The sequence below is a fragment of the Capricornis sumatraensis genome, chromosome 6 (genome assembly GCF_032405125.1).
Source record: "Capricornis sumatraensis isolate serow.1 chromosome 6, serow.2, whole genome shotgun sequence".
Lineage (NCBI taxonomy): Eukaryota > Metazoa > Chordata > Mammalia > Artiodactyla > Bovidae > Capricornis > Capricornis sumatraensis.
In genome coordinates this window covers 15,915,492-15,936,618 of record NC_091074.1, presented here as the reverse complement: position 1 = coordinate 15,936,618, position 21,127 = coordinate 15,915,492, and positions in this window count along the sequence as shown.

Below are 21,127 nucleotides of genomic sequence, written 5' to 3'. Positions count from 1 at the left end.
TGGGTAGCAGAGGCTGACAGGGCTGATGGGAGCCAGTCCCAAGGGGTCTGAAGGCAGATTGCTGAGGACTGATGAGGTGAAGGGGACACCTGCCCGTGAGCTGACAGCATCGCTGTGAGCAAGGAGGGCAGGAGGGCAGGGGGTCCCTAATCTCGGCCTGATGTCTCCTGGAAGGAGGAGGGTCCCCTCTGGGGGTGCCTCCGCTGGAGCATTTCCTTCCAGGCCAAGGTCACTCTGCGGGCTCTTGGTTAAAATTAACCTCTTGCTCATCGCTCTGGACTGAATGGCCTTTTCCATGAGCCACCAGGACTTGCCCTTTCATGGATGAGCTGGGCTGTGTGCCCTCCGCTCTCCAGAGAGAAGTGGAATCTGTGGCCTCTGTTCTGGAAGCTGGACAAGGTGGGTGATGCTGAGCATATGCAGGCACGTGCTGGCCTGCACGCGTGGGTGACTAACCGGGCCAGGCCGCCTGGTGTGTGCTAAGCCGCTTCCTTAGTGTCCAGCTGTGTGCGACCCTAGGGGCCATAGCCCACCAGGCTCCTCTGTCCATGGGATCCTCCAGGCCAGAATAGTGGAGTGGGTGGCCATGCCCTCCTCCAGGGGATCTTCCTGACCCAGGGGCTGACCCTGTCTGTGCCTCTTAAGTCTCCTACATTGGCAGCCAGGTTCTTTAGCACTGGTGCCACTTGGGAAGCAGGGCACCTGGGGAAGAGACTTAAGCTCAGAACTGTACAAGCTTCTTGCCATTGGCATTATTTCTTGACTGTGTTGTTTCTTTCTTACTCATTTTTAGCCCCTGGATTTGAACAGTTGGCCCACTGCATCCCCATGCACCACACACAAGCTTAAGAAAAATACGCAGTTTTCCTCTTGAATCCCAGATAGCCCACGGATACTCATTAACTGAGTGAGCAAATGATAAAGCGAAGTGCAGAAAGCTTTGGCCAGACAGTCCCTTCTGTTGAGCTGGGCTGTGTCTTTTTCCCACTGTGTCCACAGCCCTTAGCCCAAAGCTAGAGGCATAGAAAGTCCTCAGTGGATATTTGTCAAATACATGAGTGAATGGGGACAAGTTGCTATTTTGCTCTTTGCCCATATCCCAGAGATAGTAGCATGTTAAAGTCAAAATGATGCACCCAACTGGGGCTCAGGCAAGGATGGTTTGAGCCACATCAGAAAGGGGCTGAGGCAGGGAAGAAAAGAGCCAGTGGCTGTGGCTCTGGAGGCTGGAGTCCTGCTCAGCCAGGAGGCCTTTGCAAGTCAACGGACACCTTGAGCCTGAGTCCTCTCTCATCAGGTGCACCCACTAACTGGTTCCTTGCCTGGAGCAGATGAGATAGTCAATACCTCTCCTGTCCCTCACAGAAAGCCTGGTACATGGCAGGCATTCAACAGAAGAGTAACTGTTAATACTAGTACCAGATATCTACAAAATAAAGGTGGGCTACACTTCCAGAAGCAAAGGATGGGGTGGGTTGCTGCTAATCCTGCAAAGGGGACTTCCCTATAGCACAGTGGGTAAGCATCCGCCTGCCAGCGCAGGGAACGGGGGTTTGACCCCTGGTCTGGGAAGATTCAATATGCTGAGGAGCAACTAAGCCCACGTGTCACAATTACCGAGCCCTCAAGACTAGCCCCCACTCGCCACAACTAGGAAAAGCCCATGCGAAGCAATGAAGACCCAGTGCAGCAGAAATAAATAAAAATAAATAATTTTTTTAAATCCTGCAAAGGAAAGCCTCAGGAGGGACATGAATGAGTTAAGAGTGTCAGACAAGGGGAAATTTTTGCAGTAGCTGTATAACAAAGGACAGAAAACGTGAGTCATTCCTATTTCTAGGGCTTCCCTGGGGGCTTGGATGGTAAAGAATCTGCCTTCAGTGCAGGAGGCGTGGGTTCAATCCCTGGGTCGGGAAGATCCCCTGGAGAAGGAAATGGCTAGTCACTCCAATATTCTTGCCTAAAAAATTCCATGGACAGAGGAGCCTGGTGGGCTACAGTCCACAGGGTCGTAAAGAGTTGGATACGACTGAGTGACTAACGCTTCCCTGTTTCTAAACAACCAAAAGACAAGTGGACAAATAGTGGACAAGAGTACTGGACAGAAAGCGAGTGAAGTCGCTCAGTCATGTCCAACTCTTTGTGACCCCATGGACTGGGGCCCACCAGGCTCCTCCATCCATGGAATTTTCTAAGCAAGAGTACTGGAGTGGGTTGCCATTTTCTTCTCCAGGGGATCTTCCCAACCCAGGGATCGAACCCAGGTCTCCTGCATTGCAGGCAGATGCTTTACCATCTGAGCCACCAGGGAAGCTAATAACATAGGCAAGGTTGCCTGGTCACAACAATAAGTGGAAAAGTGAAAATTAAATGGGCATGCAATATTTTTGCCATCAGAATGGCAAAAATGACAATATTGCTCATTTCTGATGATGATGTAGGAAACTAGTTAACCTCATCTAGTGTTGACAAGAGTGTTATTTGATTTTAAAAAAAATATTCTGGGGAGCATTTTCGGCAGCACCATGCAAAATCTGGGATATATTTATACTCAGCGATGGAGTATTGCACTTCTAGAAAATGATGGTACACTAAGACACACCCTCCTTCTCAAAGATATGTGAAAGTTACCACTCACGGCCACATTCTGTCATCGCAACAGCAAACATCGAAGACAACTTGAGAGGTTTCCCTAGTTGTCCAGTGGTTAGGACTCTGAGCTTCCAATGCAGGGGAGCCAGATTCAATCCCTGGTTAGGGAACTAAGATCCCACAGGCCTCAGGACAATTAGCCAGCGGGCCACAATTAGAGAAGCTCACATGCTGCAACTAAGACTCAAGGCAACCAAATAAATATTTTAAAAATTAAAAAAAGAAAAGAAAGCAACTTGAAGGTACAGCAAAGAGGAAGATATAAGTAAATTAAGGAACAGGTATTTTGTGGAATAGAATTCTGTCATTAAAATGAATGGGGCACTTTCTTGTGATGTGAAAACATGGCCAAGACATATCAAGGGTTCAGGATGGGGAAGTGCAGAAAAACACGTATGGCATGAATTCACACACACAGTTTCGGTATTTATCACACGCACTCTTACACGTATGTAAGTGTGCAGTAAAGGGACCAGAGAGAGTCCAGCCTGACCTGGGCTGGCAGTGGGGACTCAGGGGACAAAGACAGATAAGGGAGGGGCTCACAGTTGACTCGTCCTTGGCTGGAGTCTTTTAGAATGAGAATGCCGTAATGCACTTGAAGGAAAAAAGCCAGGCAGCGTCAGTGATGGATTGCACGATGCAATTGTGCCTGGTGGCAGAGAAGGGATGACGTGACCCCGGGGTTGGGTCCCGCCCTGGGGCTCCAATCAGCCTCCTCATGCGGGGCCTCATTTGCCGCCCCCCATTTCAGCCCATTTCCTCTCCAGATAGCGCCCCCCCACCAGGTTATCAGCGGCTGCCTCGCGGGGAGGCCAGCCCTGCACCACACCTTTAATGTGCCGTCAGCAGGCTTATCATCCCTGCAGGGAGGGAGGCCAGCGGGAGGTCCAGGGACCAGACGGGGCTGGTGGATCGCGACCAAGCCCCTCCCCTGGCGCAGGCCGGCATCCTAATGGGCTGGGGGTTGGGAGCCGAACTTCCCACCTCCAGCGTCTCCTCCCTCCACTTCCTCATGACAGTCTTCAAGCCTCAGGAGCCCTCTTTTTTTTTTTTTTTTTTTTAGATGTGGACCTTTTTTTTTTTAAGTCTTTATTGAATTTGTTACAATATTGTTTCTGTTTTGTTTTGGTTTTTTGGTCTCAAGGCGTGTGGGATCTTAGCTCCCCGACCAGGGATCGAACCACACCCCTGCACTGGAAGGCCAAGTCTTAACCACGGGACCACCAGGGAAGTCCTCACCTCTTTCTACAGTAACAGTAACGTCACCAGAACGGCGTGCACGCCCTCCATGGGCCTGCTGCGGTGCTGGGTGGTGGGTCTGCTTTTTTGCTTCTTAATCTTTCTACCCAACAGGGAGGAAGCTCTCCAGATGTTAAGTGACCAAGGTCTCCAACAAATGCAAGGCAGAACCAGGATCGACTGCAGGCCACTGCATGGGCGTCAGCCAGGAAAGCAGGGGGTTGCAGGGGGTCTCATCAGCGCAGCCCTGGGTCTCCCCCAGGTGCCTGGAACCCTAGCGGTGGCTCCGCTAAGCTTTGTCAGTGGGAGAAGGACCCTCTCCATGGGGGTGACTTATGTGAATGCTGTTACACTTGAGCCCCACTAACTGAGACCTGCGTCTCCTGGCTTTCTGAGGGACTGAGTGAGGTGGAAGGTGCCCTTCATGGGATCAGATCCCCGCCTGGCAGGCCTCTCTGAACCCCTGAGACTCCAGGCAAAACAGCACCCAGGTGGACTGCGAGAAGAGGCAGAGCAGGCGGGGGAGGCGGATGCAGAGAGCCTGATGGGGACTCAGGTGGCAGCTGCCGACGGCTGGAGGCCCCTGCAGAGCGTTTTCCACAGTGGAGTTGGGGTGGGGGTGGTCGATGGCCAAGTGGGGCTTCATCTCTGTGGGGACTCTTTCTGAGCTGGACACTGATCTTGTTGACTCAGATTCACCCAGCACACATAGCATGAGCACTGACCGGGTGCCTGGAGCTAGGTACTCGGCCCCCATCGTTCTAATGGTGAAAACACCGTAAGAAGACCCAGGCGAGGAAACCGAGGCCCGAGGGAGTGGGTGACTTGCTCAGAGTTACATGGCTTAGACGTCCAGCCCAGTCCCCTTCCACTGCTCCTCAGCTGGCGACGTTTGCAGGACGGCAGACCCAGCTGCTTGCAGCACGACTGGCTCTGGATAAACTGTGCCGAAAACAGGCAGCCGGATGAGAAAGGACTTGAGCACGAAAGGTACCAGAATTCCAATCTGGGCTTTCCCAGCAAATTTTCTTGAGTCAGTGTGATCTTCTCAATATTAGACTAGACCATATGAAACTGCCATTTTTGTTGGTTAAAGTAATTGAATGTTAGCCATTTTGTGTGGTTTATCCTAAGAGTATTTGAGGAAAAAACTCTAAAAAAAAAAAAAAAAATTCTGGAGACAGGGGGCTGGAGGAAATGACCTTTGTCTGGCTCAGGAGTCTATGATTTGTCCCTTGAGTTTAACTGCAAGTATGATTGGCCTTGCTGGGACAATGGCTGTGAGCCGATATTTCCTGCACTCACGAGAGGTGACAAACACATGGTCTTGGACAAGTCCCTTCCCCCTGTGACTGGTGAGCCCTAATGCGGATGTGCTGTGGGTTGATGTCCTCGTTCCCTGGGAGTGGGGTTGGGGTGGGACCAGTGATGGGCAATCTACCCACTGACATAGAAACCCTCAACGCTCTCTTCCATCTTCTCTCTGAGTTCCTGAAGCCCCACAAGGATTCCTGCGCCCAGGCTTATGTAAAGGCTTGGTGGGAATTCCAGTGGGTTTCAATCTAGGACTGTGGAGCAAGGCGGGGCTCTGGAGCGGACTCACCTGGATTAACATCCCCGTGCTGTCACTTCCCAGGTGGTGAGTGCCCCAGGTATGGCATTTGCCCCTCTCTGCTCCATGCCTGGGTTTCCCGCGCCACAGAATCTGGACAATGCCCGTGCCTTCCTCCAGGGCTGGGGGAGGGCGAGGGCGGTAGTGTCTGTAACACGCCTGGGAGATGCTAGCAGTACTTACATAATTGTCCCTGCAGGCAGGGCATTCATTACACACCCTGTGAGGAGCCATAACTGGTCCAGAGGCCTGTGGCAGCCTCCCTTAGCTTTTCCTGTTCACTCCACCCCCGCCCTTGTCCTGGCTGCATCGTTGGTGGTCCTGGGCCCACCGCAGCACTGAATCCCTGCGATAACTCTGGGGTCACAGGGGTCAGCCTGCGGCCAGCAGCTGCTCAGGCCTCCGGATCTCTCCACGCTCCTTGCTGATTGGGGGCTGAAGTGGAGGCTCGAGAATCTCTGAGAAATTGGTGTAAACACTGAGATGGACACGACAGCATCCGTAGCAAATCTGGATGAGCTGGGAAGCGTCCTTCTCTCTGCTGGGGGAGCCACAGGCCTTGGGGAAGGGAATCCTTCCACAGGCCTGGAAGGCAGCATCTGAGCCTACGAGGACCTGACCTAGGGACCCAGTGCTGTGGGTATCGTGTTCAGATGGCTCTGAGGCCCCCTCTCCTGAAACCCTGCCCCTCTGGCCCACTTACTCCTGATAATCCCCATATAGGTCTTCGCAATCATGGGACCACTGTGAACTTCGGTCTCCTCTGCAAATGGAGGATAAAGCCTCCTCTTGCTTGGCCTGGAATGGTTGTGAACACTGGACTGTGCAGTGCCCAGCGCAGGGCCTAGACACAGAAAAGTACTCAAGACCAGTTAGCACCTTCCCACTTTGAGTTCTCCCCTCTCCAGAAGCCCTTTCCTAAGATGCTAAGATCCCTGGGATAGAGGCAGGCTGGTCTATGACATCTATCGGTGAAGGAACATGAAGACAGAATTACAGAACTCTGAAGCCAAAAGGCCTCTGCCGATCTAGGCAAGCCCAGTCACAATTCCCTCAAAAAGGCTGCAGGACTTGTGGTCAGCAGGGTCACTCAGGACCTCCATTCACCAAGTGTGTGCGCTTAGAGCAGGCTCTCAACCTCCTGAACCTCAGCATCCAGGTCTTAATGTGCAGGTAATAAGGACATCTGCTCCACTGACCCCACATTCATAAGGTAAGATACAAGGGACTTCCCTGGCAGTCCAGGGGTTAAGACGTTGCCTTCCAAAGCAGGGAGTGCAGCTTCAAGCCCTGATCAGACAGCGAAGATCCCATATGCCTCAGGGCCAAAAAGCCAAAAGATAAAACTGAAACAATGTAACAAATTCAATAAAGACATTTAAAAAGATCTTTAAAAAAATGTCATTAAAAAAAAAGTGAGGTACAAGAAAATTTATCACTAATTATTTGCAGTGCTTTCAGAAGCTCAAGTAGCTAAGTGTTTCCCCAAGTTAGCTGGGGACCAGACTCACCTAGCCTGACCCCCACGCCTCCTCCCTTCCCTGGTCTAGCGAGGCAGCCAGTCCCAGGTCTAGACCTAGCAAGCCACGGCTGAAGCCAGGCCCCAGCACTGCAAGTCTTAATTCAATACTCGGAGCTGTTTTGTGGGAACTGCTCACTGGGCCACACCCTCCACTTTCATCCCCAGAGTGTAGAGGCCCAGAGCAGAGAGGCCCCAACTTACCTTTCAGTCTTCCCATGGGCAGCATGTGCCACGCACGATGCAAGCTCAAGGGATACACACAGCCAGTCACGGCCCCTGCCTATGATGGGAATATGACTAAATTATAATCAAAACCTCAGAGTAATGGGGACTGTGGTCTATTAAGTGTCTCCTATGTCCAAGTACTTACTACACCTTTGGAATTTGATTCTATTTCTTAAGTCTGTCCTTATAAAGTGGGTCCTATTCTTGTGCCCATTTTATGGATGAGAAAACTGAGGACAAATCACCAGCTGAGACTGGATCACAGCTTGGGTCCTTCTGACACCAAAATTCTTGCTCTTGTTCTTACCATTCTTCCTAAATATCCTCCCCATTAGTCTTGTGGATTAAATCCCGACTCCAAGCACACCTTCCAGCCTCTTGTAACTCTAAACACTGGAGCTGGTCCATTTGGTCCCTGTGAAATACTGCCTTGTTTCCTTACATGTAAGCCTTTCACCGCCAGTGCTGGACAGTTCTCCAGGGCAGGGCTGCCTCGATTTCCCTCTGAACAGTCCTGCCAGCTTCTGACTCAGGAGTCAGCCAGGCCCCAGGTGACCCAGATCTGAGTCACAATGGTGACATAGAAGGTCAACTTGCAGTGAGCGTCCTTCCCCTAAGGGCTGTACCTCTTCCATTTCTGCCCTCTCCCTCCAATTCCCACTCGAAATCCATGACACCAAGTGGGGAATCCATGTCTACAGCATTGCCCTGCCCTAACCAGGTAGCAACCCCATAATTAATCAGTTGATTGATTACTCAATACATGAAAGAAAAGAAAGAGAGGGAGGAAGGAAGAGGAAGGTTCTGACCCATTAGGCCTGAGGGAACCCATCCTGACTGGTAGAAGTGGCCAGGAGGTGTCTGGAACTTCTGTAAACCACAAGAGAGAGTGTAAGCTCCCTGTGAGCAGGCAGTGTGTTTCCTGCCCCTAGAACAGGGCTTGGCATGCAGTTAGTGCTCAGCGTCTTAAGTGATTGTCGACCTTCCCGTTTGCTCTGGTCCCTCTGGCTCCTCCTCCCTCCCCATCACCCCACCTGGCTTCCCAGTGTCCTTCACACAGCCTCGTTCTCCCCACCGGCCCCACCTCTAACCTCCCCTGTACCAGACTCAGGATCCCGGCCCCATTGCCCCAGCCTTCACCTGCCTGAGAGGGTTGGAGAGTCAGGAAGTAATTGCCTAGTGAGTGATCAATACATTGGCATCTTCAGATACTTAAAACTTTTGATTTTTTTAAAGTTTTTATTTTATACTGGAGTATAGCCTATTAACAATGTTGTGACAGTTTCAGGTGGACAGCGAAGAGGCTCAGCCACACATATACATGTATCCATTCTCTCTCAAGCTCCCCTCCCATCCAGGCTGTCACATAACATTGAGCAGAGTTCCCTGTATGGTAGGTCCTTGTTGGTTATCCATTTAAAATACAGCAGTGTGTACATGTCAATCTCAAACTCCCTAACTATCCCTCCTCCCCACACCCGATCCTTCCCCCCTAACAACCATAAATTCGTTCTCTAATCTGAAAACATTTTGATCTGTTTAATTTTGATCTCTGTTGCTCAGGACTGTTCATAAGCATCTGTTTAAAGGCCTACATTAACTTTTCACTCTTTTTCTCCACACATGCCTTAAAGGAAGCCCCAGACTACTTCAGATCAGCTTCCCCCAGCAGACTCTCCCCTTCACCCTGTAAAATCAGGCTTCCCTTCCTTCTCTCTAGATTTGCCCACGGGCCTCTGTAGTTCATGCTTCCAAATTGCAATTCCTCTGCATATTCTCAAATCAACTCACTTTCACTGTGTGTGTGTGTGTGTGTGTGTGTTTTAAGTAAGTTGCAAATAAGAGGTGGCAAGACATGCCGGGAGGGGAAAACAAAGGGACTGGAAATTTTCCAGCTAAAAATCAGGACTGAATTTCCAGTACCTGCCTTAGGCAGGCTAGAGGGTGGGTGGGGACTGCAGGGTGTAAGAATTCTGGAGCCAGTGAGACGCCCACATTTCTGATTCATCAACTGTCTGTCCACTCACAGCATGGTCTCTTTAGGAAGTCTGGCACCTGCCCACTAGCTCACATGCTTGATTCTGTGAAGAATCAAGAGGAATCCTCCTTGAGAAGAGGCAGACAGCCCCAAGGTCATCTTGATTCTTCCCCTTGAACTTGCAAGATCCACTCCAGATGAGCTCAGATCTGCCTTGGACACTTACCTTCTATTTCCTGCCTCTTGGATCTGTTGGAATGAGGTTGCAGCCACAAAACCCTTTGCAGTCGAGTACCTTAGATTCATGACATCCGAACTCAAGTGGTGCAATTAAGGGATTTCCCCACATCCCCTTTCTTCTCCCAGAAATAATGCTGGCCTACACCATTGAAGTAAAATGAAAGCTGGCTGTCCGTCCAAGTTCTCACTGTTTTGTCACTACAGCATGTTTGACACTTTTGCCACCCCGAGGACTTTAGCCCACCGTTTCCTTCTCCAGGGGATCTTCCCAACCCAGAGATTGAACCCAAGTCTCCTGCATTGGCAGGCGGATGCTTTACCACTCAGTCACCAGGGAAGCCCCCCATCCAAGTTCATAGCAGCCTTATTCACGACAGCCAAAAGGTGGAAATCACCCAGATGTTCCCCAACAGAGGAACAGATACACAAAATGCAGTGTGTACACTGGGATATTATTCAGCGTTAAAAAGAAGGAAATTCTGACACACGGATGAAATGAGGACATTCTGCTAAGTGAAATCAGCCAATCGCATAAGGACAGACACTGTATGATTCCACCAGAGTAGTCACGTTCACAGAGACAGGAAGTAGGATGATGGTTCCCAGGCACTGGAATCAGTGTTTAATGGGTACAGGGTCTGAGTTTAGGAAGATGACAAGTTCTGGAGATGGATGGTGGTGGTGGTGTTTGCGCACCGCTGTGAACGAACTTGATGCCGCTGGTGGAACCGCATGCTCAAAAATGGCTTGTTGTTGTTCAGTTGCTCAGTCGTGTCCAACGTTTTGAGCCTCATGGACTGCAGCACACCAGGCTTCCCTGTCCTTCACCATCTCCTGGAGTTTGTTCAAACTCACGTTCATTGAGTTGGTGATGCCATCCAACCATCTCATCCTCCGTCATCCCCTTCTCCTCCTGCCTTCAATCTTTCTCAACATCAGGGTCTATTCTAATGAGTCAGCTCTTCACATCAAGTGGCCAAAGTATTGGAGCTTCAGCTCCAGCATCAGTCCTTTCAATGAATATTCAGGGTTGATTTCTTTTAGGATTGGCTGGCTTGAGCTCCTTGCTGTTCAAGGGACTCTCAAGAGTCTTTTCCAGCACCACAGTTCACAAGCATTAGCGCTTCGACACTCAACCTTCTTGATGGTCCAACTCTCACATCCATATAGGACTACTGGAAAAATCATAGCTTTAACTGTATGGACGTTTGCTGGCAAAGTAATGTTTCTGCTCTTTTATATGCTGTCTAGAAAAGCAGAGACATTACTTTGCTAACAAGGGTCTGTATAGTCAAAGTCTGTATAGTCAACAGTGGCTAAGACGGTACATTTAATGTTGCGGATATTTTGCCACAATAGGAAAATGAAAAGAAACATAAAGTTGGCAGCTGACTTGGCACCGAGTGGACCTAAAAATTGTTTGTTGAACAAGTCTTTGTTTCAGAGTTTGGGACAGTTCTGCAGATACTTGGGGAGTGTCAGCCCCATAGCTCACTGTTGTGTCCTTTGGGCCTTGAGCAATGCCTGGCACATGGCAGGCCAGCAGCAAATAGCTGACAAAGGCAGGAATTGAGAAGGCCACAGAGGAAATCCTTCTTGCCCTTCTTACCTCTCACTCCACCCACCATCTTCCCTTCTCCATCCTCATCAGAGAGCAGTGGTCAACCGACTTGGTTCTGATGCCCTCTGTGGTAGGGACCTTTGAGAATCGTTTCCTTCAAACTCTTTCCCCCAGGGATCAATGTTCCAGGCAATTGATGTCTAAGTTCTTGAAGGCCGCTATAGAAGGGGTCCTGCTAATCCCGCCTGGGTCATGTATTTAATGTTCTGTGATTGATGAGACATTCTTCTCTCTTTTCTGCCCTGATTTACACCTCCCACACCCGCCCACCCAATTCTTTTCCTCTGAGAAGTGTGAGGTGGCCCTGAAGACAGGTGGGAGGGTGCCTCACTGGATTGAAGGAGGGGGCATGCGGGTAAGACTCAGCCCCCTCTGAAATACTATCAGCCCAGACAAAATGTTATGAGGATTAATGAGGCCTTTCCTGGAGCTGGAGATGGAGGATATGCCCCAAGGAGTCCCTTTACCAAGTCTCGGAATTCTCAGAGTCTGTGAAGCCAAGGGCAGGAGGCTCTAAGGAGCCCAGGCTGAGGAGCCGCTATCTTTGAACCTCTCACTGACCAGTGCGTTTCTAAGAGGCCAACGGTGGCCTCGCGATTGCCAGGCCCCACAGAAACCCGGGGAAGTAATTGTGTAGCAAAAAGGCACAAATAGTGTCAAAACTCACAAATTAGGCAAATGAATTCCATCTGGTAAGGAAAGGAACGTGTGGGTTGAAAATATGAAGAGATGATGAAATGGCCTTCCTTCCCAAGATCCCTGGGATGAAATGGCGAAGTTCACTCAGTTTTCCATAGATCTTGAGGATTATGAAACACTAGTAATAGCAATGGCACCCCACTCCAGTACCCTTGCCTGGAAAATCCCATGGATGGAGGGGCCTGGAAGGCTGCAGTCCATGGGGTCACGAAGAGTCGGACACGACTGAGCGACTTCCCTTTCACTTTTCACTTTCATGCATTGGATAAGGAAATGGCAGCCCACTCCAGTGTTCTTGCCTGGAGAATCCCAGGGACGGGGGAGCCTGGTGGGCTGCCGTCTCTGGGGTGGCACAGAGTCGGACACGACTGAAGCGACTCAGCAGCAGCATTACTAGTGTGAGAAGACAGTAAACATGATGCACGGGCTTCCCTGGTGGCTCAGCGGTAAAGAATCCACCTGCCAATACAGGGGACATGAGTCTGATCCCAGGGTTGGGAAAATCCCCTGGAGAAAGAGATGGCAACCCGCTCCAGTATTGTTGCCTGGGAAATCCCACAGACAGAGGAGGCTGGCGGCCACACAGTCCACGGGGTTGAAAAGTGTTGGACACAATACACTGACTAAACAAAACAAATGTAGCTAAACATACAAACAAGAGGTGTGTCCCCGTGGCCATGGCGGCCTTATTCCCACAGAAGCAGCCACACTTCTCTCTCCCCCTGTGCTTCACGTGAGAGTGGATATAGGAATTACAACAGAGTTTCCCAAAGGATGTGCCAGACAGCCTGACAAAATCAGAGGCTCCTTAAGACAGTAATACATACTGCATACTTGAAACTGTGGAAAATACTTCAAAAAAGACATCTGTTTTACTTTGTTTAATCTAGCATTTCTCCAAATTGATTTTCTATGAAAACCTTAGTCTACTAATATCTATCATTCAGTGGAAATAGAATTTCTTGGAACGTACTGAGGAAAATGCTTAAGTATATCATTCAGATACCCTTGGCTCATGATTCATTGAACAGTCAGTGTTCATGCACAAAGACAGGCTGTGTTGTCCAGGCACTAGGAACACAGAAGGCATGAGTCACAGTCCCTGTCCAGCAGACACACACTGTGGGAGGAACCCCAGCATCAGGCGGCTTTGTAGGGGCTGTGTAATTCAGCAAAACACTGAATCAGAGTTGCAACAGTGGGCAGAACAGGATACTGAGATGCCCAGGAGAGGACTCCTACCCCAAGTCAGGCATCAGGGAGGGCTTCCCCTTGGACACACAGCTTGAGCTGAGCCTTAAATCAAGCAGAGGAGTAAGCCAGGCTCATGTAGGAGAAGGCTGTTCTAGAAAGAAGAAAAAGCTTATGAGGGACTTCAAAACACCAGCAAAAAGAACCCATGTTGGAATGACAGGCTTCCTCAGTGCCTCGGCAGTAAAGGATCAGTCTGCCAGTGCAGGAGACGCAGGTTCAACCCCCGGGTCAGGAAGATCTCCTGGAGAAGGACATGGCAACCCACCCCAGTATTATCGCCTGAAGAATCGTGTGGACAGAGAAGCCTGCGGCTATAGTCCCTGGGGTCTCAAAGAGTCAGACTGAGCACACAGGCAAGCAAGGGGATGACTGGGGCAAAGGGTGTGCCCAAAGGGACGGGGAGAGGGGAGGTAGGAGAAGAAGCCTGGAGAAGAGCCAGGCACCTCTCACCTTAAGGTTTGTGGGCTCCATCCTAAGCCATGCAGCACCACGGAAGGGCTATACGTGTGGCTGGCTTTCCTCCTGATATTGCTGGTCAAGAGGCTTAACTGCAGAAGTCGGGGGGGAAGTTTAGGAGGGGCAGGAACTGAAGAGACAGCCCCAGCACATGGGCCAGGACAGACTTCAGACAGGACCTACCACTGTGGGCAAAGGCAGCATCTTTATCAGAGACGTCAGCAGCGGATGCCAGTCTCTGCATAGTCAGGAAATTCTGTCCCCAGGGTGTGAGGCAGGGGGCGCAAGGAAGAGAGGAGACTGAGATCTAGAGACCCAGGAAGGGTTTCTTCTTTCTTTTTTTTTTTTTAAGTAAGTAGCAGTTAGGAGGTACAAGGGGATGGTGAGAATTGGGGTACAAGTGAAAACCTGGGGCCAAGGACAAAAGGCAAAAGCTTCAGTGATGAAAACCACATTTGTCAAGATTCGTCTCAGAACTTGGAATGAGAGTGGGGATTGAGCGGCCTGAGCTGTGAGGTGGAGGAGCTCCAGGAAAGCTGAGAACCAGGCAGGTCCTGGCCGGAGAGCTGCCTGGGTGGGTCTCACCCCCCCAGACTCTCCGCCCAAAGCAACCAAACTGTTCTGGGCTAGTGCTGCCCTCTAGTGGCTGGAAATAAAAACCAAGAGACGTCTGCAGGTGGGCCAACTGCCATTTCTCTTTGAAGGAATTACATACCCTCCGCCCTCACCTCTGTAGAACGCGCTGTAGTTCTCCTTCCAAAATTTAGCTCCCTTCGGATCAGACACTTGCTCACATGTACACACGTCCCCTCTTAACTCCTGCATCTCTGCCTTAGCTCATGCCCAGTTTTCTCAGGGGAAAATTCTCTCCTTTCCCATCTTGCTTTTTCTTGAATTTCATTTGAAGAAATTTCTTTAAATGAAGGATAGCAAAGGGTCTGTATGAATGGAAGGAACACATGTTAGATTTGAAGCTAAGTGCAATTTTTAAAGTAGAATAATGTGCACTGCAGAGAAGATCCTGAATGCCACAACCAAGTTCTGATGAAGAGGAATAAATAAACAAATATTTTTTAAAAGACTTGCAATCTTCTATTTTAAAAAAAGAAGAACAATGTCATCAATCTCTACAAAACAGCACTCATAGGTACTCAGGAGTCCCCTCAGCTGGATAAACCGCCATCTATTTCTCCATCTTCTTCTGGTTAAAAATCTATGTCTCCCGAGATTTCCCTGGTGGTCCAGTGGTGAGGACTCCGTGCTGCGAGGTCAGGGAACAAGAGGTCGAACCCTGGTCAAGGAACTAAGATCCCACATGCCTTGAGGCCCAATAATTGAGAAAATAAATAAATAAAAGACTGATAAGAATTACCAACAATAAAACCCAAATCTATGTCTCCTCAAGAACTAGCATTTAGGAGGGGAAAATGCTTTATCAAATCTGTTGCTTTGTCCAGAGGATGGGAACTATTGCATTGTCTCCATAGGAAACTATGTTACTATTTCCGAAAGAGCCCATTGGTGAGTACGGGCTGCCCCGAGGATCACTTCCTCAGCCTTGAGGTTGACACAGGGTCTGCGGGTGGAGGTGTAATGGGGATAGCAGATCCTAGCGTGAGGAAGAAGACACACCGCTTGCACTTCTTATTCTCGATCTGCTTCCATGAGCCTAGCACTGGACCAAGATACCCAGAGGAGCAAAGCCAGAGCAGCTGTGAGAACCAGTTCATCCCCTAGCACCATGCTGTCTTCACACCCCGAGCATCTCTCAAAACTAAAGACAAGGCTTCCCTGGCAGTTCCTCGGGCGGCTCCCACCAGCTGCAGCTTTGAAGGGAGACTTCCTGTGTGAAGCCAGCCCAGGCTGTGCAGTTATTATGAGGCTCCCCTGGAAGGCATACTAACTTGTATGATATTTGCAGGTACCAGAATAGTTCAGCACCTCGAACTGTAGGTTCGTGCAGCAGCCAGAGCTCCTGATCCAGCTCTCAGCTCCTCTGTCTGTCTCTCTCTCTGCCTCCTGTCTTTCTCATACACACACAGAGAGATCCAAGCACATTCTGACCTAAGACCTCTCCTTATTTGGGGAAAAACAGCAGCCTGTGTTCTCCCACAGGCCAGGAGAGCATCAGGCCCCCTCCGGGACACTTTGTTTGCAGAGTGACTCCCCTGAAAGCGGAGGGAAACTGATGATGTCACTCGAGCAGGAACTCTCAGAAGGACTTTCTCCTCTGTGGACCCTGGAGAGCACACGCCTACCTGAACCAGAGAGCTGGAGGAAACGATGGCAAGTGCGGAGGGCGTCTTGAACCCGCTTTTCTGCCCGAGAAAACGTCGACTGTCCTCACGGGAGGCTGGGTGCTGCTGGAGCTGGGGCCTGGTGCCACGGCCACCCTGCGTGCCTCACTCCGGCTCCATGCTCGGCCCTGCCTCTCCAGCCTTCAGCCCAGTGCAGGTCTGCCCCCCTCCGCTTGGCTCCTCGCAGCCCTCTTGTCCCCCAGAGTGGCTATCTGGCCACCCGTCGGCTGGACAAAGCGTTTGTCAGCTTTAATGGATGAATGACTCCCAGCCCTGACATGTTTTATGCATCCCCGGGGGCTTTGATCTCCTTGTCTGCGTACATAAATGAGAGGATTACTGAGCCATCCAGAACAGGGCACCAAAAATGTCTTTCACTGAGGTGCTTTTGCCTCCAGCAGATAAGAGTCATAAGCTGAAATCCCGGGAACCATTAGGGCCTTGAGCTTGAGGGTAACTCAGCTCAGGAGAAATGGATCAGGGGGACTGGTCTAGGAGGCACTCCCTGTCACGGTTCCCCGATATTGTTTATATCTGGGTGATGTGGATAAAGAAACCGGTCGCTTCTGGCACCGCCCTTCCTCCCTGAAGATTACAAGCAACTGTGGCTGACATTTGCCAAGGCGGCCTGGACTGACTCGTTGGTGGCATATGGTTACTGTCAGGGATTTCTGGATGTGGGGGCTGGGATCGGACACGGGGTTGGGGACTTGTATTTTTAGGACACTTGGAGTTCTCAACTGGATTTAGGCCAACTCTCCAGATGGTTGCGGAGCAGCAGTGTCACTTCTGCCTGGCTCCACCTCCTGAGAGAGACAGAGAAGAAATGGAAGTGATTATTGCCCTCATTAGGGGCTTCCCAGGCGGTGCCAGAGGTAAAGAACCTGCCCGCCAATGCAGAAGATGTGGGATCAATCCCTGGGTCAGAAGATCCCCTGGAGGAGGGCATGGCAATCCACTCTAGTATTGTTGCCTGAAGAATTCCACGGACAGAGGAGCCTGGCGGGCTACAGTCCACGGGGTCACAAAGAGTCAGACACGACTGTGCGACTTAGCATGCATGCACGTTGTCCTCACCATCTTATGTCCAATGAATGCTAAGGGCTGGTGTTTGGAGGTGGGGCTCCTTGAAAGCTCACCTGAAGTTTCAAAATGGCAGCACAGACATGGGAGCCAGCTGAGAGACTGGGGGTGGGGTGGGTAGGCTGGCAGAGGCCATCATGGAAGTGAGAAGGGTTTCTGTTAACCATCAGCCACTGAAGGGGTCCTGTAAGTTGCTCCAGTGAGCTAACCGCAGCGCTGATCCCTAATTAGCTAAGAAGGCTGCTGTATCTACTGACATGTTTATCACATGAGCCTATATGTCCTAGGGACAGGCGAGTCACTGGTAGATAAGACACACTGCTTCCTCCCATGAGCCAAGAACTTATTCATCATTTTCCTCTTAGGAAAATAACAGGAAAGTCTCTCTGGGGTGGAAAGGCTGCCTAACCCAAACTCATCTAAGGTTTGAGGATCTTCGACAATATTACTAAGGAAGAATCATCTGCCTGAGCTTGAATGCCTCTGGTGACGAGGACGTCACTACCATAAATCTTTACCATCTTTCCTTATTGTAAATGTCACCCTGGTTCTTACTGCTTGTCTCTGGGGCAGAGTAGAATGAGTGTAACTTACCTCCATAGATCTTGGGTGAATAGTGTCTAGCCCACTGGCAGATCATACTTCACATCTGACCAAAGGCAAAGAAAATTAGGTTCTAAGTCACAACCCTCGCCTAGCCCTAGGCCACCCACTAACTCATCCAGGACCTTTGGCGAATGAAACAAAGGTGTCTTTCCCTGAGGCATATTATCGCCACCTGCTGGCAAACCGCTGCAGTGCACCACTTCCTGTGCGCCCCATCCCCCGCCCCTCCAGCCTGGGGGTTCTCTTTTCCTTCAAATGTGAGAAGGAACTTTCGGGAGTCTCAGCACTGGAAGGAGTCTGTGATGTGCAATATAAATCAAAAGTTTTTTTTTTTTTTTTTTGGCCGTGCAGTAAGACCTGTAGGATCTTAGTTCCCCAACCAGAGTTCTCACTCATTCCCCCTGTAGTGAAAGGGCAGAGTCTTAATCACTGCACCACCAGGCAAGTCCTAAATCCAAAGTGATTTTAAAAATTTTAGTAAATTTAGTGTTTTACTAAAGGACAAGCAAAAAATTCTTAACCGTCTAGAGCAGTCCTTCTCTAAACTGTCAGAAAGCATCTCACACTCCCAGAGGCTTTTAGCCTCTGTTCCTGACTCTTCCTTTCCTTGACACTTCTTTCATTTTCTCTCCTGTATTGATGTGTCATTCCCAGGACCCTCATCCTGGCTAACTGGTTCAGAAATAGACGAAGAGGGTCTGCGGTAGTAAACTATGGACTCCTGCTAAAGAATAAAGCAGTTTTACACACCTCCCACCTAGAGCCCCAGCAGCTCTCAGAGCTCAAGCTCAAGAGCCCTAAGTCCCTTAGGGTTTGAGGGCTGAGCTGGGGCCCACCTCAGGGCAAGAGGCCCTGCCCCATCCTCCAGGAGTTTCCAACCAGCACAGCTATCTGACCTGGACTTGGGAGAAGAGGCCACCCTATGAGTCTGACGTCTTCAGTCATCGCCAATGTGTGACTTTCAGAGTCAGGAACACACTGCCAGGCCTCCAGTCGGCACAGGCAACAAGCAGACTTTGCTCTCCCTCCTCCTGCTCAAGGCACCTGGGAATGCTGGTGTCGGGGAGCGGCTGCCTCCACCATGCAAGTCCCCAGACAGCTGTCCAGCCCTGGACACGTTCAGCAACCGTGTGCAGTGTAGGTTTGCAGAGAAGGTAACGCCTGAGCTGAGTCACAACAGGTGGAGAGATTTGTAAAGGTGGAAACAACCGAAGTGTCCACCGACTAGGGGTAAACAAAATGTGGCATGTCCATACAATGGGATATTGTTCGGCCTTAACAGGGAAGGGAACTCTGACAGAGGCCACAGTGCAGGAACCTTCAAGACATTCTCCTAAGCGTAAGAAGCCAGTCACTGAAGGATAAACACTGTATGATCCCACTTACAGGAGATACCTAAGGATTCAAATTCAGAGACACAAAGTAGAATGGGGGTAAAATGGGGCTGGGGTTGGGGGGAGGAAATGGAGAGCCCCTCCCACGGCACCCAGGGTGGCAAAACAAGGCCTGCAGGAGCCCCCCTCCCTCTCATCCCCCCCTCCCGTCCCCTGCACCCGCCCAGCTTGCCAGTCCCTCCAGGAGCTGCCTCAGGGTAGGGAGAGGGCGGCAAGCAGACTTCGGGGCGGGGAGGGATGCTGGGGCAGTGTCTTTCCACCTGCCCCTGCCCCCTCCTTCAGTCTTCCAGAGCCTGGATGCAGGCAGCTTTTGCTTCCTCTCTGTTCCACCGGGACTCTCCACTGGGTCATAGTCCCCTGCGCTGGCATCTGCCTCCCCTTCCTGCAGCCTGGGGTGTTGGCCAGGGGGGATGGGGTGATGCAGAAACCAGCTGACGGATAAGGGAACAGAAGTCAGGAAGAGTTTCCACAGGTGAGCCATGACCCAGGAGACGCTATGCAAGCTGAGCTTGGAGGAAGGACTCCAAGGACTCCAGAAGAGGGAAGGCTCAGGTGAGGACAGGCCAGCGGGGCCGCAGGGCTAGAGGATGAGGCATGGGGCTCCCAGGGGCCAGAAGCTGCCCGCTTACCAGCTGAAGAAGTCTGAGGCTGAGCCACCTCCTCCCAAGGGCCGGGAGCTTCATGGAAGCAAAGTCAAAGCATCTTCCTTTGCTTTGGGTTCAGAGAGTGGCAGTTCAGGCCTCACCGTACTGAGGCAACAGGTTTTCCATTTTAGTCAAGGATGCAATAGAAACTCCTCAAGGAAGATCCTGGAGGCCTAGGGATTACAGGCAACCTTCAGTGTCACAAATACAGACTCAGGACAGGCTGAATCTGCTCTCGTCCCCTGCTCTCGTTCTCTGTGTGCTCGGGTCCCTCAGTCGTGTCTCACTCTTTGCGACCCCATGAATTGTAGCCCGCCAGGCTCCTCTGTCCATGGGATTCTCCAGGCAAGAACACTAGAGTGAGCATAGCCATTTCCTTCTCCAGGGGATCTTCCCGATCCAGGGGTCAGACCTGCGTCTCCCGCATTGCAGGCAGCTTCTTTACTGTCTGAGCCACCAGGGAAGCCCTGGTTAGCTGGATACTCTGGTACTAACTGAGGCCACCCCATCTTTTGCCTTCCCTCCCTGCCCTCACCATTTCCTCTCCGGACCAATCATGCTGCCGGGAAGCCCCTCCCTCCCTGCCCTGGGAGCATCCTCCTCCCACCAAGAAAGCTCATCAGGCTGAGATGCGCTCAGATTGGGAACCTGAACTGAGCTGCCTGTTCCCGGCAGCTGTGCCCACATCCACCACTGGGGACCACCAGGCCACGCCAGGCATCCACCTGCATGGATCCTCTGTTGGGTGGACAGCTCTGGGGGCCAGCCCACAGATTCAGAATTTGAGGACCCAGATTTGAGTCCCAGCTGCAGAGCTGGGTGTTCTTGCAGCATCACCAGCCCTCTCAGAGCTGAAGCTTCCTCACCTGCGACCTGCGATGTGGGACGGTGTACCGCTTTTGTATGTGTCCTACCCTTCCCACCAGATTGTCTCAGAGACCCAAACAATAAATAAATGCAACGGGGCATTGCTGATTATGAGCTTCCCTGGTGGCTCAGCCGGTAAAGCGTCTGCCTGCAATGTAGGAGACCTGAGTTCGATCCCTGGGTCAAGAAGATCCCCCGGAGAAGGAGATGGCAACCCACTCCAGTATTCTTGCCTGGGCAATCCCTTGGACAGAGGAGCCTGTCACGCTACAGTCCATGGGGTCACAAGGAGTCAGACACAACTGAGCAACTAACATTCATTCATTGCTGACTATAAATGGGCTAGCAAATAGGAGGGCATACCTTACGATCCTCAGTGCTTGAGCACTGTCTCTTCTGTCCTTATTAAAGGGAAGTTCAAGTTCCACACAAACACCTCCCACACGCTCCCTCCCTACAGACACCTCTAGGTCTAGCCGGTTGACAGGCTCCATCCACAGGCACAGGAATGAATTAGGAGGGGCCTTCAGATGCCACGGATTCTTTAAAATATGTCTACTTCAGTCACTGAATTACTGTTTTAAAATTTCTTAAATGCTGGAGAAGCAAAAGCGGCCTCTGACCACGTTTTGCTGCCTCCCGGCCCATCTCCAGAGCCGCCCTCCCTCCCCAGGGGTCCCTCCCGGGTGAAGGGCAAAGCACAGGCTCCCTCTGCAGCCCCATACTGCGCGGCCC